General features: G+C 42.8%; 1 protein-coding gene and 1 long non-coding RNA gene across 7 annotated transcripts in view; one reads left to right on the top strand and one right to left on the bottom strand.

Annotated features, from left to right (window-relative positions):
- The window catches only part of LOC309642159, a 187,211-nt gene that overhangs the window by 15,474 nt on the left and 150,954 nt on the right, over nt 1-20,783 (top strand). The window lies entirely within an intron of this gene.
- The window catches only part of LOC309642150 (uncharacterized protein), a 38,192-nt gene continuing 21,239 nt past the window's right edge, over nt 3,831-20,783 (bottom strand). Inside the window, exons 2-3 of one of the 6 annotated variants that reach the window (XR_014252990.1) lie at nt 14,698-20,771; nt 3,831-10,213 (exon numbers count right to left, since the gene is read on the bottom strand). The gene's annotated coding sequence lies outside the window, so the exon portion shown is untranslated. Of the gene's footprint in view, nt 10,214-13,792; nt 20,772-20,783 lie in introns of those variants that run through there. The other 5 variants (XR_014252991.1, XR_014252993.1, XR_014252994.1 and 2 more) reach the window with 5 other exon arrangements.

Raw genomic sequence — 20,783 nt, 5'->3', positions numbered from 1 at the left:
GAGCCCCCGTTCCACCTTGGAGACCCCTTGGGAGGGGCCTCTCTGCATTTCCAGTCTCTCCCTCTCATCCCGCTGTCACCCTGCCACCTGTCACCCACCCTCACAGCTGCGGGTCTGGACGGTGCCACAGGCCTCCTTTCAACGCCTCTCTTTTCTCTCCTTCCAACCCCTTGTCTTTCTTCCATTGCATGAGGCATGATCAGAGCTGCCAGACTAAGCCTTTTAAAGCGCAACTTTTGCCCATCACTTTCCTCCTCAGAAAGTCTAGATGCCGCACGGCGCCCCAGTAACCGGGAGATAAAGCCTCTCTTCTCGGCACGACATTTCGGGCTGAGCCAACTTTGGTTACCAGCGATCTTCCCAGGATGCTCGGCCGCCACCCTCACCTGTGCCGGGCTGGCTTGCGGGCTCCCTTGCAAACCGTGAGGAGAAAGGAAACAGAGGAAGAAAGAAAGATACATGTGTAAAAACAGGAAGGAGACGAGATGGAATTTCCGCTCCTCCCTTGTCTCTGGTGGGCTCTCCCAGCCCCACCCTCCCTGCTGGAGGACAGAGACGTCCCACCCCACCACTCACTCCTTCTACCAGTGGTGGAGAGAAGGAAGGAAAGAAGGAAGAAAGAGAGAGAGAGGGAGGGAGGGAGAAGGAAGGAAGGAAAGAAAGGAAGGAAGGGAGGGAGGAAGGACGAAGGAAGGAAGGAAGAAAAGAAAGAAAGAAAAGAAAGAAAGAAAGAAAGAGAAAGAAAGAAAGAAAAAAGAAAGAAACGAAGGGAGGGAGGAAGGAAGAAGGAAGGAAAGAAAGAAAGGAAGAAAGAAAGAAAGAAAGGAAAGAAAGGAAAGAAAAAATCCCTTAGAATAATGGCAGAATTGTGGTGATTAAATGAGCTGACAGGTATTTAATCATAATTCATTAAAAATCTCAAAGTATATGTCAGTGATTCTTGGTCTGTCTTGTATAGATTAGAATATGATGTAAGGGATGTGGGTAAATACACCTGCTCATTGGAAAGGAACGGGCTTTGGAATGAGGCTGACCAGGTTGCAGTTCTGGCTCTGCCGTGAGCTGTGTGGCCTCTTGTGAATTGCTGAACCTCTCTGAACCTCATTTTCCTCACCTGTGAAAGGGTAAATAAAGCCTGCTTCTCAGGGAAGCTGTGAGAACGAAATTAGTCAACTTAGGTGGCCCTTACAGTCCATGATGGTTTCACTTTCTGTTGTCCTTAAAGCAAAGCTCCCTCTGGGTCTCTGCCTGGAATCCCCCCTGTACTGTTCTTTGGGACCCACAAATTTCCAGGCTCTGAGCCTGGACGCAGAGGGCCGGCGTCAGGGAGAGAGAAGGTACAGCAAGAAAGTCCAAGGGAAAAGCAGGAATTAAAGCTAATGAGGGTCTCCCTGTGCAGCTTGGGCTGTAGGGAATCCCACATGGGGGGCGTGGTCATGGGCCACGGCTCCATGATTCAGGGAACTTCTGGCTGCCAACAGTTAAGGCAGGATCTGGATTTTATGTGAGGGGAAAACACGAATCTTAGATCACTTATTTACTTATAATTTGTAAGATAACATTATTCACACTCAAAAGGAATGATCACGTGTATTAATTTAAAAGCTGGCATGTGGAATAAATAAATTAGGAGATTTTTCTTTAAAGTGTGTACAACATTTTGAGTCTAACACAGAAATTCTACCCCAAACTCCAGATTATTTTGAGAAGCTGATCTAATAAAATGAAGAATTAGAAAGACCACCCGTAACAGCTTAAGGAGAGTTCAGTGATTTGACAAGCGATGTACGTGGTATTTTGTTAAGTGAAGAAAACACACTTTCTAAAACAAGAATGTGTCGGATGATCCCATTTTATGGAAAACAATACAAGAAAAATATAACATATATAGACAGCAAACTATCTGGAAAGACATATCCTACTGCATTTTTTCTTCTTTTAAATTATTTTTAGTGCTTAGGTTGAATATTCCTTTGGTAATAAGAAACAAACAAAAAAAGTCCTACCTTTATGTAACTCTTGGGAGAAATACATGCTCCACCTATGAAGCAGTCTTGCAAAAATAATCAAACTCCATAGATGCTGTAGATTCAACTACCAACTCCCAAGAAATACAGGGGATGGAGGACTGTGTAAAGGGGACCCACAGGAAAGCAATCAGCCCAATACAGACTGAGGGGAACTCGATGGGTTAAGCGACTGGCTTCTGTAATAGATAAAGAAATTGATGAGAGATAAAGATGGAGACAGGAGGAGGGGAGGGGAGAGAATTTAGAAATTAAAAGAGGCTTAAGAAATGCACCAGCCAGTTAACAGCATGTGAAACTTATTTGCATTTTGACTCAAACTGTAAAAAGTTATCATCCAGGAGGTTTACGGGACAATGGGAAGGTGGGACTCTGGCTATGTAATGCTATTAGGGAATTCTTGTTAATGTTGTAGGTACAAAAAGACCGACTCTTTCAAGATGGACCCCAAATATCTCCAGTTGGATGGCCAGGCTGTCCAGGATCTGCTCCCCAGTAATAAGGGGAGGAGGGGGGCAGGTGGGGGTCCCCCAGGCAACAGGACCGACCATGAGTTGCTGAATATTGAAGCTGGATGGTGGGACCCGGGATTCACATCACTGCCCTCTTCACTTTTGTGCCCGTTGACATTTTCCTTAATAGAGAAGTCTGAAGAAGCTGCTCTTGGCTTTCTCGAATGACTCAGACCGGCTCCCTGGACTAGAGATTTCTGCCCACCTTTCTCTGGGGGACCCTCCCGTGCCCCTCCTTTGCTGCTTCCTCTCCTTTTCCACTTACTCTTAATTCTCTGGAGAATTCTGGGGCTGGGCTCGCTGGAACCTTGGCAAGGTGCTTCGAGTCTTTCCATTCTGAAAAGATTTCTCTGTTGAGTACCTGAGGACCACAGCTTTCCGAGCTGGGAGGCCTCCTCGTCCCCCATGGCTGTGCCATGCGAGCCACTGCCACTCAACGGTGGGCAACAGGGCACCACCTTTGCCGTTCAGGTACGTTACCAGCCAAACCAAAATTATTAGCCTTAATACAATTTTAAAACAATTATTGGGCTAACTGGATGCAAATTAAACAAAATGAACCTATAAATATATGTGTTTTTCAAATTAGTAATTGGATTTTTTGATGATCTTTGGTGTGACATTGATAAGCTGCCGCTCATAACGGTCTAATTAGGCAATATGTAAACTTTGGCACTTGGTTCTGTCCTAGTGGCTTTTTCAAATGATGTTTGTAAAATTTGCAATTTCATATTACAGATTAAAAATTAAAAACTGCAGGAGGCTAACATTAAAATGAGAATTCATTTCAGGGAAAGCCCTGTAGACAAAATTCACCCTAATAGAATTGTGCATTAGGGGCCGCAAATCACGATGTATAGTTACACAAGGGAAGCCTTGTCAAAACCAGTATTGTTGGTCTGTAGTTCTATTCACAGTATTAAACCCATCAGCAAAGCCACTTTGGGGAAAATGTGAACATTATCAAAGAACAGTAAATTAGCAAGAAATTAAAGCATATACCCTTGCATTTCCAAAACAAAAGATCCCTTCATTAAAAACCTTTCATCAGTGGTTTAATATTCATAGCAGTAATTTGCATAACTAAATCAGTTTTCACTGATGAGAGACGACCAAAGTTTTTTCACTAATTTCTTTTTTGAATGAGCTCTCTAGTTTTTTGATTAAAATTTCACACCAGTAGTTGAACAGAATTGAATCCATGGCTTAGCCATATTTGCAAGTATCATCTTTTAAAACACCAGATTAAATGTTACTTCTTAGGAAGGCAGGTATTGTTCAAATAGCTTTGTTTAACTGCATGTATTTTTCTCTCCTTGAAATTTGGGCCTTGAGTAGAAAAGGTTGATAGGGACAGAATCAAGTTGATGGCGTTCGGACTTGTTTCTTGTTTTTTTTCTGAACCTGAGGGTGGGCACTGTGTGAACGAGCCGCTGCGGCCTGCTAGTTCTGGCAAAGTCATCTGCCTGCACAAGTTAGGGATTCCAGCATCTTTGTGAAAGTGCCGTGATTTTCTAGCGCTGCTTCTCCTTAGAAAAGGTGGTAACCTGGTGAGGGGAAGAGGTGAGGAGGCCAGCTGGTTAGACCCTGGGGATGAAACAGAGGGGCTGTGATTTGCAGGGTTTGGTCCCTTGGCTGTGACACATCCATCCATTTGTCTAGCAGTTTAGTCCAAGTTAAAACCAAAATCACAGCTTATGTTCAGAGCGAGATAGTGCATGATTATTTTCTTCCCTCTTTCAACCTGAGGGGCTCAAAGATAAATTGGTGCACACTTTTTGGAAGAAGGTAGTCACATGACTTTCATCAGTTGTACGTGATTTTCAGACTTTTTGAAAAATTGTGAATGAAAATACCAGTGGCTGTCCCGGGTGTGGAGCTTTGCTGCTTACTTGAAAAGCCGTACCCTGAAAGGTGCGTTGCCCCGTCTTCTGCGAGGAGCATCTCCCCACTTTCTCGGTCCCAGGCAACCCCAAGTCACTGCCTGAAACGTGGCTCAATAATTCTAACTTTGGGGAGTTGTAGGTCAAAACCACTATCTTCCCAGAGACATTCAGCTCTTACTGGTGAATCGGTTTCTGGAGAGTCCTACATTTTGGGGACCAGTTGTATTTCTTGATAACCAAACCAGGAAACTCAACCATTGACATAAAAATGAGGACCTTAGGAGAAATTTTTAAAAATAATTAATTAATTAATTAATTAATTTTTGGCTGCGTTGGGTCTTTGTTGCTGCGCGCGGGCTTTCTCTAGTTGTGGCGAGCGGGGGCTACTCTTCATTGTGGGGCTTCTCACTGCGGTGGCTTCTCGTTGTGGAGCACGGGCTCTAGGTGCGCAGGCTTCAGTAGTTGTGGCACGTGGGCTCAGTAGTTGTGGCGCACAGGCTCAGTAGTTGTGGCGCATGGGCTTAGTTGCTCCGCGGCATGTGGGATCTTCCCGGACCAGGGCTCAAACCCGTGTCCCCTGCATTGGCAGGCGGATTCTTAACCACTGCGCCGCCAGGGAAGTCCCAGGAGAACATTTTTATTAAGTATTTATGATGGATCGTCTTATATTCCTTTCATCCAGTCAGTATATTTGTGTAGAACCTACTGGACACCCAGCGCTGTGCTTTTATTTCATGGAGATCCTGAAACTCTCTGTGCTGTGGATTCAATAAGTGGCTACACAACGCAATTCTTGTCTGGTGGTTGTATGAAGCCCGGGATGGCAAGTTCCGCTCTTCAGCAGATGAGATTATTTAGGGCAGGACAAAGTCAAGTTAAATTCTTTTCTCTTTAGATTATCAAGTCAGCTTACCTACCTGTTAGCTTTATTTAACAGGTTTATATCACTAGCAGATCAATCTGAATATCTTCGAAACTAGGGGGAAACATCCCGTTTCAAGAGAACTTAAGAAGAAGCTTTTTTCCCTCTGACAGGCCTGTATGTCTCGTTTCACTGTCCACTGGTCTTAAACAGGCGTCTTTAAGGACTGGTCCTACGGCTGCCCTTAGCAGCCTCCTCGTCCCTGGAAAGTGAGGTCAGAGAGAGTGGACATCTCCACCGCTCCTGGAGAGACCAACGGAACAGTGGGAGCAAAGGCGGAGAAAATTGGAAGGCGTGTGTGTGTCTTGGACAGAGTAATTTGGCTGGTGGCAGAAAAGACGGACGGAGGAAACGCTGACTGAAGGCTTCCTGTGGGGGGGATGGATTATGTCTCTCGGGAGGGAGAGAAGGCAGCAGTGTGTGTGGGGTGACCCCGGCCCCGCCTCCATAGCATCTGGTCTTGGGCAGACCTGTGTGGCCTCAGAGCATCCCCCGCTTCCCTTCTCCGCAGAGTGGTTATGTCCAGCCTAAGGATGTAGAGGAAATCGCTTAGAAAACCACACTGGCCTAAGCCAAGGCGGCCTGAGATAAAGTTAAGTCCAGGCGCGTTGTCCTGGAAACACGGGGGTCCGGGAGACGGGGCTGTGTGTGCAGATTGCCGTCCCGCTTTTCTTTCCACTGGGCTCCTAATTTCCTGGCCGTCTTTGACGTTTCAACGTGTGCCCGCGTCTTCTGTAGAAGTATATGAGCTAGAGACCAACCAGAACTTTTTGATACGTGCAAGGGTTATTATTAAATAGAAGTTTTAAATAAAATGCGGGACAAAGAGGGCTGTGATGGGAAGAAGAAGCAGAACTAAGGGAGGAACACGTTTGAGGTGTGACTTCAACGGCAGGATCGGGGTCTGGATGGTAACCTTGACCTGGCAGCCAGAAGGGAGTCTGCCCATGTCCTGCCCTGCTGGAGGGGAGCTGGAAGGCCCTGGTTCGCTCAGTCGCCTCGAAGTCCCAACGCCGGTGCATGCTGACAGAGGCCACGTTTGCCTTTGGATGAAAGTTTTAGAGCAAGGCTGGCCACCAAGCACTAAGTCCTCTACTGAGCTCCACTATCAGGGCTGATGTCCAGTCCCGTTTTAGAGGGACGTATTGGCACAGCCCGCTGCCCGAATTCAGGCCCACGTTGGCTTTCCAGGATTGAAGGAACCCTCAGATCCCAGCACTACCGATGCCTGACGCGTCTAATCTCTGACACCCCGCCAGCTCAGGAAAGATTTCATAATTAAAAATGTAAAAATGTTAATTACCTGAAGATACTTCCTGATGGGTAGCACTGATCAGGAGGGAAATTGATGGTATTGAGACAGGGAAAATTATTAGATTAAGCAATATTCATGGGAAATGTATCTCATAAGAACTCTGTGTGTGGTCCTGCCTGTTTGGTGGTATTTCTACGTTATGTTTTTTGGTAGGAGGAAATGCACTAAACTAAAAGAGAATTTGATGAACTGCGTTGGTCAGAAAGCAAGGTATGTCTTCCTGGTCAGAGAAGGATTCAGAGACTCAGGAACGATGCGGGGAGGAGTAGGAGGAAAGGACTGTACAGCTTTGATACTCTTGTGGCCTCATGAGAGAGGGGTCTCGTGCTGGAATTTGGCGGGGGGTCCTGCTGAAGATCTTGGCTGAGCTAATTGGGTGGGTTGGATTGTGCCCAAGAAGGGTCTGTGGGCGCCTGTGCTCACATTAGGGGGGTGTTTCTCCAGCTGGTGGGTACCCGGCACCTCAGAGGTGCATCGTCTGTCCTATCGGGTGCCCTGGCTGCCTGGCAAACTTCTGTAAAGGTCCAGAGAGCAAATAGTTTCTGTTTTTCCAGGACTATACCTTCTGTCCCAACTGCTCAGCTCTGCTGAGGTAGCTCCAAAGCAACCGTACACGATTCATACACAAACCGCGTGGCTGTGTTCCAGTCAAACTGCGTTCACAGGCACTAAAGTTTGAATTGCATACAATGTTTACGTGTGATGAAATAGCTTCTTCTTCTTCCATCATTTTAAAATGTAAAATCTATTCTTAGCTCGTGGCCCGGATCAGGCCTGCAGACTGTAGTTTGCCAGCACTGGCTGTGTGAGACTGTCTTAGAATCTTCACTGGCAAATCTCCTTCTTGATCAGTTTCATGTATTTTAAACTCTAGAAATGGAACTTTCTGTATTAGTTGAACAAAACCACAGCATTAATGAGAAGGCAAGAACTGAGAAGAAGTCTTAGTGGGTCCCAGGTGATAACTTAAGTTGAATAACAATCCAAGTCTCTTTTGAATTCTGACATTTAAAAAATTTTTTTATTGAAATATAGTTGATTTACAATGTTGTGTTAGTCTCAGGTGTACAGCAAAGTGATTCAGATATATCCATAGATATATATCTACAGATATATATACAGATACATATATTCTTCTTTAGATTTTTTCCATTATAGATTATTACAAGATATTGAGTATAGTTTCCTGTGCTATACAGGGGGTCCTTGTTGGCTATCTAGTTTATATGTGGTAGTGAATTCTGGCATTTTGTCTGCTTGGTATGATGCACTGTTTAGACAAGAGCTTATGTGGATATTCATTCATTCAGTGATTTACGTACTCATTCATTGACAGAAGAGTCGAATGTCTCCTTGTGTATCAGACACAATGTGAGGCCCTTGGAGATGCAGCTGTAAGAAGGTTAGGCAAAGCCCCTCTGTCCTGGAGTTTACAGCCTAGGGAGGCCGACTGACATTTAGCAATACCTGCACAGATACACATGTCATGAATGTGTCACTGTTATTGTAGCAGTGCCTCACCTGTATCCCTTGCACCTTCCAGCTACCGGTGTCAGCCTGTCTGTCTGCTGGCTCTTCCCCCCATGCCTCTTCCCCCACCCGTGGGAAGCCCTGCGGGCTGCAGCAGGTGTGCACACCTGAAGTGCTGAGGAATCGATACCTCGTTCGATCTCACCCAAGGACTTTAGGAGCAGGTGTATAGATACCCCAGCTCCCTTGCCCCCTGAGTGGGGAAATGCTTCTGTTTTACACCATTTCTTAGAGTTTCCTCCACGGGATTAACCTCTCCTCCCCTACACTGGTCACTGGCTTGAAAACAGACAGACATGTGACAGCTTGTGATTAGCCTGTTGGATCGGGGAAGCAACATTTAAACTGAGTGCTGGCAGAAGAAGTGGGATCTAGCCCAGGAGGGCGCCAGGGGTGTGCATGTGAGTGTGGGAGGACCCTAAGTAGGCGGAAAGAAGCCGGGGGGTCTGACCACCCACCTTGCTTGACACTGTGCCAGGTGAGGGGGTACTGAGACCCCTGCTCTCACGAAGCCAGAGGTCAACTGTGGTCAGATTCCTAGAGGAAGAATCTCTAGGATGTGTCTTGATCTTTTAATTTTCATATTATCTTCTGATTGTCTCATTTTGCCCAATGACAAGCCCATGAGTGTTGGGAGGGAAAATATTCTATGTGTGTAGAGAATGAGCTGCAGAAAAGTTGAAGGAGCACAAAGCCAGTGGGGCTCTGGGCTCTTAGATCCCTGGCGTTTCTCCCTCTGTGATACTACCGATGGTGCCCAAGGAGGGAAAACCATCTTCTGCAAAACTGGGGATACCTGCGTACTGCGCAAAACCATTCAGAACCCTCAGAAGTAGACCGGAGTCAAACCCATCGGGAATCCTACCACCCATTGGTAATGCTCTGTGTGCAGTCTTCTGCACTTTTTCTACAGACACACATGGTAACACATAAATGTGTTTTATAAAAATAGAATCCAAGGAGATGGCTATTCTTTTGAAACCTATCTTTTCATTAGTATACGTGAACAGTGTCCATGTCAATAATTAGACATCGAATAATAAATCATAATAATTTCAGATGGGTGTACTGTGTTCCAGGACATGGATATCCCGGGATGTACTTATACATAATTTTTGCTGTTATAAACAAGGTTGCGACGAATAGCCATGTATGTTAAGGGGGGCTGATGTGTCCAGCAATTCCCGTAGGCTCAGTGCGTGGGCTCAGAGCTGCGCCCACATGAATGGATCCTCTGGTTTATCCTCCTCCTCCAGTTGGGTGGAAGGATGCTCTGCCCCCATCCTTATCAGTTCCAGATATCACACATTCTTTGATTATTAATAACTCGTAATAGTACGGCTTTTGAATGCGCTCAGTGTTGTTTGCCAAGCCCTGAGTTTGATGCTTTTCATGCATTGACCGTTTGGTTCCCTGTGGGTGGCAGAATAATGCCCTCCCAGAATGTCCATATCCTAACCCTCGAAACCTGTGAATACGTTACCTTTCATCATACATCAACAGTTTGCAGGGACTTCCCTGGCGGTCCAGTGGTTAAGACCTCACCTGCCAGTGCAGGGGCTGCGGGTTCGATCCCTGGTCGCGGAGCTAAGATCCCACATACCTCGCAGCCAAAAAACCAAAAACCATGAAACACAAGCAATATTGTAACGAATTCAATAAAGACTTTAAAAATGGTCCACATCAAAAAAAAAATCTTAAAAAAACAAACAAACGGGACTTTGCAGATGTGCTTATTTATGTTCATGATTCTGAGACAGAAAGATTATCCTGAGCCCAGTGTAATCCCAAGGGCCCTTAAAAGGTGGAAGAGGGAGCAGCAAGTCAGAGTTGGAGAGAGATTGGAAGATGCTCCACTGCTGCCTTTGAAGATGGAGGGAGTGCCAAGCAATGCAGGACCCTCTGGAGGCTGGAAAAGACAAGGAAACAGATCCTCCCCTAGAGGCTCTGGAAGGAACGCAGCCCTGCTGACGCCTTGATTTGAACCCAGTGAGACTCTCTGGGACTTCGGACCTCCAGAACTGCAAGATAACAAGTCGGTGTTGCTGTAAGCCGCTAAGTTTGTGGTAACTTGTTACGGCAGCAGTAGGAAACTAATACTGTCACACGTGATGCCCTGGTGAAAATTCTGCTCTGATCCCCATTTTAGAGAGCAAACTGAGGTTTGCTTACTGCAGTTAAGTAATGGGCCTAAATGAAAACAATAAGATTCTTTGCAATTTGCAGCACATCTGACAAGAGGCAAAGCTGCAACTGGGGCCCAGGTGTGTTTTTCTGAAAACGATTATCAAATAGACTTTAGGCTGTTTGCTGCTACCAGTCTGAGCGGCTAAAAATGTCATCTCATCATTCAAATTTGCATTTCTTCAACGTTATCTTTTCATGTTTATTGGCCATTTGGTTAATTTTCTACTCATACCCATTCCTATTGATTTGTAGGAGCTTTTCATATTTTCAGCATAAAACCATTGTCTGTCAGGCAAATTATGAGTATATATTTTTATATACTCATAATATACTCATAATATATTTATATACTCATAATATATTTTTTATATTTTTGTTGTTTATCTTTGTTTAAAGTGTATTTTCTTATATCAAAGTTTTTTTTACAATTTCTTAATTTTTTATGGTAAAATCTGTCCATCTTCTTTTAATGGTTTGTATTTTGGCATTATAATTTAAAAAGACATTTTCCACTCCAAGATTGTATAAATATCCGTGTTTTCTTTCAGTAACCGAAGGATTTATTTTTTATATTTAAATCTTTGACTCCTGTGGAATTTATTTTGGTGCTAAGGGTCTAAACTAATTATTCCTTTCTCTTTTCTGAATTTCCATAAGTTCCTGGATCTGTGTCTCTAGTGTCTGTACTGTGATCCGTTGCTCTGTCTTTCCTGCACCAGGACACATAGCCTTAACCCGGTCACTTGATGAGATCCTCCAATATATGAAAGGCCAGGGTCAAGGTTGGGGGGCATCAGATGTGCTGTTCCTATTGTCTTATTTTACATTTCCAATTTATGAATAGCTTACACCTATGTCTCTTTGTATTGTGCTTTGTGGTTTCATTTTAATATATATTTTGTCTTATATTTTCTCTTCCTGTTTTTGTTTTTTGCCATAACAATGAAAAATTTTTTTTGTTAATTTTAAAGAAAGAATTCTTCTGGTAATGTAGAAGCTGTACATATTCATTTTCTAGGCAGATAGCAGCTATGCTCACTCTACTTTTAAAAAATTTAAAATAGCATCACTGGTTTGATTATTTGGTGGTTATGAAAATGATACATGACTATTAAAATTATCAGAAACTGTCTGAAAATGTAAAGAAGTGAAAGTCACCCATCATCATATCACCTGGAGAGGACTACTGTTAGCAGTTTGTGGTATAATTTATAGACAGGATGTCTAAGTAACTCTCCATTCACGTTGTTCGGTAGTGTGTTTTGTTTCTGTATTAAATATCCAGGATGTCTTTCCATGCATGTAAGTTAAACTACATCTCCATCCTTAAGAATGACATAATATTCTATTGTATTAATTTATCTGTACTCCTATTGTTGAATATTGAGTTTGTTTCCACCTCTTACTATTACAAACAATACTGCAATGGACATCCTGGTTCCATTATTTCTTTACTGTGTGTTTTCAGTTGTTTGGTCAAAGATGTTGATATTGGAATGGCTTCTGTCCTATGTTGCCAAATTACCATCTCAAGAGACTGTGCTCTTTTGTATTTCCACCAGCAATATAAAAGCGTCTCATTTGCCCTACACCCTAATCAACATGAGCTTTATTGGTCTTTTTGATCTTTGTCAGGTTGGTGGTTAAAAATGGTATCTCATTATTTTATCTTTAGTTATTTATTAGGTTGAACATCTTTTTGTATTATCCATGAATATTTCTTTACCTTTTGAATTTGTATTTTTCTTTTATTAAAAAAATATTTATTTATTTATTTGGCTGCACCAGCTCTTAGTCACGGCACGGGGGATCTTCATTGCCGCATGCGGGATCTTCTCTGCGGCATGCGGGATCTTTAGTTGCAGCATGCGGGATCTAGTTCCCTGACCAGGGACCCCCTGCATTGGGAGTGCTGAGCCTTAACCGCTGGACCACCAGTGAAGCCCCTGAATTTGTATTTTTTTTTTTTTTATTTATCTATTTTTGGCTGCATTGGGTCTTCACAGCTGCGCGGGCTTTCTCTAGTTGTGACGAGCAGGGTCTACTCTTCGTTGCGGTGCACAGGCTTCTCATCGCGGTGGCTTCTCTTGTTGCGGAGCAATGGCTCTAGGCGCATGGACTTCAGTAGTTGTGACACACCGGCTCAGTAGTTGTGGAGCACGGGCTCTAGAGCACAGGCTCAGTAGTTGCAGCGCATGGGCTTAGTTGCTCCGTGACATGTGGGATCTTCCCGGACCAGGGCTCAAACCCGTGTCCCCTGCATTGGCAGGTGGGCTCCCAACCACCGCACCACCAGGGAAGCCCCCTGAATTTGTATTTTTCAACCAGGTGAAGAATGAAATGGTGTCAGTGGATGTCCCTTCTGAATGACACTTTTACATCCAAGATCCCACTACTGTGGGCGGGGGTGCGGAAGACAAGACGAGGAACCCACTCTGGAGCTTGTCAGGAGCTTAGCTGAGCTCTGCATCTGATCGGCCAAGCCTTCTTCCAAACGACGATTTGACCCTGGATTGTCTTCTTGGCTCTGATTTGGTGCTTTCTGGAGATGCCATTTTTAGTAACATTTGCTTAGCTCCATCTGGCCATCTGAGAGTAGATTCATGGGACTGCTTGGCCAAAATCTAGGATGCCAGGTTTCAGCTAAGATTGCCCAAAGCACAGCTCCAATTACTGCAAGAAAAGCAAACTGGGCAACAGTGACTTGTCTAAGATCATGTGTCTGGTGTGACAAAACCCATGCCTAGAACCCAGGTTTTCATTCTCTTTCTCTTAGGTTACGGTATCGCACCTTGGAACTGCCAATGTTCACTGCCTAATCGTTATCTCAAAGTCTGTGTTCTTAACCTCAGTCTTTCCTATGTTGCATTCATTCACTCGCTCACTCAACAAATACTTACTGCACCTGTGCCAGGCCATGTTCTAGCACTGGGTTTGAATCCAAGCTTCTTACTTCCTGATCCTGTTCAAGATACTTACCCTTAGACCTCAGTCTCTTCATCTCTAGAGTGGGAGTGAATTTAAGAGCACCGTGTGTACCTCATAGAGTTTTGTGAAAATCAAATGCCATGATGAGGGGAGGCGCCCGGCACATGCCTGATGAAAGCCAGCTTTTGTTTTTGAGAAGAATGACCTTGGCTACCTCATGGGGGAATACACTGATCTCTCTGCAAGTCTCCTTGAGGGCGGGCTGCCTCTATCTGCCTTCTCCTGCAGGAATGAACCCCTTCCCGTGGGGTCCTGATGAAGGGGCCACACACAGTGGTCTCCAAGACCCTCCAGCTATAGCATTCTTCAGTCCTATGAAATCTGGTCTCTGGTCTAAGTTGGGGTGATAGGGGCTTCCAAGTTCAAGTTCTGGTTCAAGAGACTCAGCAAATCTCTTCTGGAGAAATCGGAACTATGGCTTGCTGTTTTCTTCTGGGCTGCACACTAAAATTCGAGAGTAGCTGAGCAGCCGAGTTTGACTTTTAAATAAGTTATGGTGCTTCTCTTTCTCCCTTTGCCATCCCCAGGCTCAGTGCTCCCTCTTGTCCCAGGAGCCCACCCACCTGAAAATCAAAAGATGAGCTCCCTGCAATTCTGGGAGATCTGCTCTGATTGAAGACTTGCAGAAGAGCCGGGGTATCTGGGGTTTTGCAATAAAATTTCTTCTTCTGCCGACAACAGATCCGCATCTAATCAAAACCCTTAATTAAAAAAAAAATCTCAGGTACTTAATTTGATTTGCTTATTTGCATAATATTGGAGGACAAAAGAAATCTGCTCCACAGCCTGCATTTCTGCTGCAGGCCAAGGGCTGCCCCCTTGTGATCTGCCCCATAATCGGGGCTGGCCTTGGGGGAGACAGAGGGCTCCCTCCTGCCAGTGCAGTTCAGCTTCTGGGGGTGGGGTCGGGGGGAGGGCTGCTCCATAAGTGAGAAGTTTCCGGAAATGTCTTTGTAGGAAAAAAGCTTTTGTCCCACATTTCAATTGCTGGTTTGAAATGCCAGACTCTCTGAAAGTGGACCCCTTTCACCTATGTTGTGCCTGCAGTATAAATGGAATGCCATGTCAGGGGCTTTAGGGAAGGAGCTTGAGGGGGAGAGGCAGTGGGGATGCAGAGGGGGCACTGGAGGCAAGTTGCCTCCTTTCACATCCTCACCAGCCATGGGTGACATTTGCTGCTTCTGTTGGTCTATCTAGCTGTCCTCAATGGAGTGCCGTATAAGCTTCTAAGGGTAAATGTTCACAGCAGATTAATCTTAAGGACGAATGGAAAGTTCCACTTGAACAGTATTGACTTCAAGCATCTGAGTTAAGTCCCACAGGGACCTACCTGCCCAGGCCTCACCACCGGGTCTCAGGTCAGATGGCCAGGCAATGTACTCGCAGGCCAGCAGGGGGAGCCCCAGAGTCAGGAGGAGAGCCAGATAGGCAGGCAGCTTTCAGCACAGCACAGAGACTAGGAGCTCAGGAAAAATTTATCTGCTGAAAAAAAGGCAGCTTTAGGAATCTGCACAGCTATTTACATTACATAGTCAACACTGTTCAGAAATGAGGTAAAATCAGGCTATCAGAACTTTGAGCAAATGTTTGTGTCCATTTTATTATTAAAAATTGTATTTGATAAGACTATTTTTCCCCTTAAATGGTCTAAGTGATTGCTTAGAAGAGCTCCATTTCACGTCTTTTAATTTTGAATTATTCTCTTATCTGTAATAAAGCACCAGTCAAGCCCAAAATTAGTATTCTGGAAGAAAGGGCTTAATGAGCTAACACATTTCTATCTGGGATAGGGAGAGCATCTTATCTTGCTTAAGTGTTTTAGAAGGAATTTGCAAGGCAAGAGGCAGAATATTTGGTACGACTAAGTGGAAAAAAAAAAAAAAAGTTGGCCTCTTCTCTTTTCCCGTGTGCATAATAAGCGAGTTCACATGGCAATGCCTTTCTGTACAGTAAAGTTCAACGTGAAGCCCTTGATACAGAACTTGGGCTTTTCATTTCAGGTGCGCTGGGATCTTTTATTAACAAGAGTTAAGGAAGAACATAGCTTTCTTTTTCCAGTTACATTTCTGGCATCGGATGCTCTATATTATAGCATCGTCTGCAGCAGGCGACTTTGGAAATAGCTGACTATTAGCAAGTTAATTGCCCTTGAATATACAATGCACACTTGTGCGGAGTGTTCATGGAGAAGGCTGCCAACAGACAGTGAAATTAGAAAAAATGGCCTCTTGGGTTACATCGGTACTGAAGTTTTAAAGAAGGAATAAAAGAAGATATGGCTGTTAATGGAAGTTTTAGCAGGAGTTTCACAACTGTCACTCCATTTCAGGCACCTACTATGGTTCTCGCTCTTTGTTAAAGGCTAGTTAGTATCTAGTGTATGGATAAACAGGTACTCTGAGTATCATTATCTGAGTATCTGTTAGTCCACTGCCTTTTTGAATTATGGATGTAAGAAAGGTCTTTAAAATACACTATTTGATAGTAATGGTTTCATAAGAAAGGATATTTATTACACGTGTTTTATAAAGTTCTGAGAATTATGTCTGGGCTTAAAAGTCACTACATGCAGCAAGACCTCAATTATATAACACGTTAGATTTTGAAACCAAGTATCCAGAACAATGCAGGTTGGGAATTTGAACAGCCAGATATGTGAGGTCCATTTATACCCTCAGCGGCCCCAAGTAGATATCCTGTCTATAGCGGGATAAGTAAATGCAAACATTTTCATTTGGGTAAACTATAAAAAAAAGTTAATTTAGAAGGCTGGTCAGTGTGCAGATTTTGACAGAAGATATTAAGTGAGTTTACTGTTCTACCTAGGCTATTAAATGGTAATGGTGTTGGCCATGGGTAGTTATGGGAACTAACATAAAGTAATATTAGAATTCTAATAAATATCCAAGGATGTGGAAAATGAGAGTGAAAAGGAAGAATGGCTTGAGCCAGGAGGCAGTTGAACTAGAGATGGTTTCAACAGCTGAGTCAATCATTCATTTTGTAGAAAGAAATCCTTGTTATGCTTCAGTTAAAAACACTTTTCTTCCAAATTAGCATACAATAAAATTGATTTTTTGAGTGCGTACGTCTATGAATTTTAACACATTGTATAGATTCTGGTAACCACCACCACAATCAGGAATCAGAACAGCTCTGTTACCCCCCAAAGCTGCTTCCTGCTCTTCCAGAAAAGTCTCACCCTCTTCCTCCCTTAACCCTGGAAAGCCACGGATCTGTTCTCCATCCCTACAGTTTTGTCTTTCTCTAAAAGGCAAATGAATGGAGTCAAGCAATATGTAACTTTCCAAGATCGACTTCTTTCACTCAGCAAAGTGCCTTTAAGAGTCATCCAGGATGTTGTGTACACTTATAATTTTTTCTTTTTTATGTTTGGTTAGTAATTGATTGTGAATATTGCATGGTTTGTTATTCATGCATTAGTTGAAGGACTTTGGTGTTGTTTCTCGTTTTTGGTGGTTATGAATAGAACTGCTATAGACATTCACATACAGATTTTTAAAATTAATTAATTATTTTTGGCTGCATTGGGTCTTCGTTGCTGTGCGCGGGCTTCTCTAGTTGCGGCGAGCGGGGGCTACTCTTTGTTGCAGCGTGTGGACTTCTCATTGCGGTGGCTTCTCTTGTTGTGGAACACGGGACTCTAGGCGCGGGCTCAGTAGTTGTGGCACATGGGCTCAATAGTTGTGGCGCATGGGCTCAGTAGTTGTGGCGCACGGGCTTAGTTGCTCCGTGGCATGTGGGATCTTCCAGGGCCAGGGCTCGAACCATTGTTCCCTGAATTGGCAGGAGGATTCTTAACCACTGCGCCACCAGGGAAGTCCCCACATACAGATTTTTGTGTGAATATAAATTTTCATTTCTCAGGAGAAAATATTTAGGAGTGGACATTAAGTGTATATGTGAGTTTATAAGAAACTTCCAAACTGGTTTCCAGCATGGTTGTGCCATTTCGCATTCCCAGCAGCAATGCAGGAGGTGTCCAGCTGCTCAGTAGTATTAGGAATTTTTACTTTATTTAAATTTTATTTTTGCCATTCTAATAGGGGTATAGTGTTTATTGTCATTTACATATGGTCTTTAGTAAAGTATCTGTTCAAGCCTTTGCCCATTTTCTAACTGGATTGTACTTTTTTACTCTCAAGTCTTGGGAATTTGTATGTACCCTGGATCCAAGTCATTGCTGGATTTGTGATTTATAAATATTTCCTCCCAGTCAGTATTTTTTTTCATTCCCTTAAAAGTGTCATGCACAGAGCAAACATTTTAAATTTTGATGAAGCCCAATTTGTCAGGGTTTTTTCATTTATGGATTGAGCTATTGGTGTCACGTCTTAAGAAGTCTTTGCCTAACCCCCAAATTTTCTCTTATGTTTTTTTCGACAAGTTTCAGTTTTATGTTTTACTTTCAGATCTGTGTTCCATTTTGAATGACTGATGGTATAAGTTGTGAGATTTAGGTCAATGTTCTTTTTCGTTTTGTTTTGTTTTGCCTATGAATGCGTCCAATATAATTTGTCTTTCTACCTTTGTCAAAAATAATTTGGCCATATTTGTGTGGGTCTGTTTTGGGTTTAATATTGTTCCATTGATCTATTTGTCTTATCTCTTATCAATACCACACTGTCTTGATTACTATAGTTTTATAGTAAATCTTAAAATTGGGTCATGTGTTTCCTCTGATTTTTTTTCTTTTTCAAAATTATTTTTTCTATTGCAGTTTCTTTGCGTTTCCACAGACATTTTAGAATTAGCTTGTTTATGTCTTAAAAAAAAGATTCAGTCAAGATTTTGTTTGGAATTATATTAAATTTAGAGATCATTTTGGAGAGAATTGACATCTTCTCTATGATGACTCTTCCAATTCATTACATGTTATGTCTCTCTGTTTATTTAGGTATTCTTTGCATTATTCCATCAGCATTTTGTAATTTTTAGATTCTGTACAGATTCATGTGTAGATTCAGTATATGTTTTGTTAGATTTATACATAAGTATTTTATTTTGAAAGGAGCTATTGTAAATGTTTTTCACATTTAATTTTGATCTCCTATTTTTCATGATTTGATTTCCAATTGTATTTCACGTAGAAATACAATTGATTTTTTGTGTGTGTATGTGCATTGACCTTGTATTTTGAGAATTTTCTAACTTCACTTACTGGTTTTAGGAGTTTTGGGGTGTGTGTGTGTGTGTGTGTGTGTAATCCTTTGGGGAGTCTATGTAGAAAATCATATTGCCTGTGAGTAGGTACAGTTTTATTTCTTCCTTTCCAATCTGTGTATCTTCTGTGTTAGTCTACTCAGGCTGCTATAACAAAACACCACAGACTGGGTGACTTAACAAAAAGTTATTTCTCACAGTTCTGGGGGCTGGAAGTCTAAGAGCAAGGTGTCAGCAGGGTGAGTGTCTAGTGAGAGCTTTTCCCTTGGGTTGTAGAGGGCCTCCTTATGTGTGCTCACATGGCGTTTCTTCAGTGTCCAAAAGAGAGAGAGAGAGGTCTTTGGTGTCTCTTTTCATAAGGATATTAATCCTATTGGGTTGGGGCCTCACCCTTATGACCACATTTAACTTATTTACTTCATTAGAGGCCCTATCTCCAAATACAGCTACCCTGGGAGTTAAGGCTTCAACATAAGAATTTTAGGGGAACACAAGCATTCAGTCCACAACATCTCTTTCTTCCTTTCTTTCCCTTCCTTCCTTCCTTCCTTCCTTCCTCCCAATTTTATTGATCTTTTAAGAAAACCCATCTTTTTGCTTCATTGATTTTTTTTCCCTATTATTTTCTTCTTTACAATTGCACTTATTTCTATCCTTATTTTTATTATTTCCTTCCTCTACTTGCTTTGGATTTATTTTACTCTTCTTTTTTCTAGTTTTTTAAAGTCAAAGCATAAGTTATTGATCTGAGGCCTTTTACATTTTCTAATATAAGCATTTAATGCTATAAATTTCCCTCTGATCCACTCCTTTAGTGCTATAAAAAGAGGGTAAATGCTAAGATGTCAAGTCATTTCCAAGAAATCAAATTTCAAGCTGTTTTTTTTTCCTAGCCAATACAATTAAAAAAAAAAAAAAACCCTCACATTGTGTACCTACAGGATTAGGCTGGAGAAGGGTCCAGAGTCTGTCAGATGTCCCCTACTATGTATCTGTGTTTCTATGGCACAATGGTAACCTTGAGTTTTGAAGAAAAGGTTAAATAATAACCTATAGTTTCTGTTTGCTATGTCATGGAATAAATGCTTAATACATTTTAGAATGAGCTCCGTCTGGTCCACAGAGCGTCATCAATTTGACTGACTGAGTTCATTATTCAACACCCCTCATTGCTAGGTGACCGGTGTATTACCGTGCTTCAGTCAGAAGACATTTCAGACCCATTAGAGCTCCCAAGAGGACTCATGTTTGTGAGAATTGTTCTGAAAGAAATCCAAACTGTACATAAAATTCTATTTCAATAATGCATTTAAGAAGAAATGGTGCAGGAATTAGTCACTGGGGCTCTTACCTTACACTCTCCCTGATGATTTTCTTTTTGCGTCCTCCTCGGATGAGCCCAGGCTTCTCTTGAGCTCCACATCGATTCTTATGAGCTCTGTCCAACCTTGGTGCTTCAGACACTGAGCTTCTTTGTTCCCCAGAGACTTGGCAGTAGCCGATAATTTTTTTGGGTGGGTGAATTTTCTCATTATGGCAAAACAGACATAACATAAACGTTACCATTTTAACCATTTTAAAGTGGCATCAGTGGCATCAAGCACATTCACATTGTTGTGCAAACATCACCACCCCTTCATCTCCAGAGCTTTTTCATCTTCCCAACTGAGACTCTACACCCATTAAACACTAACTCCCCATTCCCCTCCCCCAGCCCATGGCACCCATCATTCTGCTTTCTGTCTGTATGAACCTGTCTCCTCTAAGTACTTCATATGAGTGGAATCAGACAGTATTTGTCCCTTTGTGTTAGCTTATTTCACTTAGCGTAATGTTTTCAAGGTTCATCCATGCTGTAGCCTGTGTCAGAATTTCTTTCCTTTTTTATGACCTACTAGTATTCCATTGTTTGCATAGGCTGCATTGTGTTTTTTCTTTCATCTGCTAATGGACATTTGGGCTGTTTCCCTTCTAACTCATTTGGTAGCAAAACATTCTGAGCTTCCTTTTGGCTGATGAGTGTAGCAGGAAGGTGCCTCTGTAGCCCTTAAGCTATTAGATCTTGGCTCCGACTTACTGGATTACTAATCGTGCTTTTACACCTCGTTATACCTATGATACAGAGTTGTAGTTCTCTATATGGGATGGCAGGGGCCATACTGGAAAATCCTGGGAAGTTTTTCAAGTGTTACTTCTTCCTCTTTCTTCCAAGCTGCTTTCCTGTGGGAAAAT

This window comes from Balaenoptera physalus, assembly GCF_965194825.1.
Source record: "Balaenoptera physalus genome assembly, chromosome: 14".
Lineage (NCBI taxonomy): Eukaryota > Metazoa > Chordata > Mammalia > Artiodactyla > Balaenopteridae > Balaenoptera > Balaenoptera physalus.
Note: the sequence above shows the minus strand (reverse complement) of the source record. Positions and strands in the feature narration are given on the sequence as shown.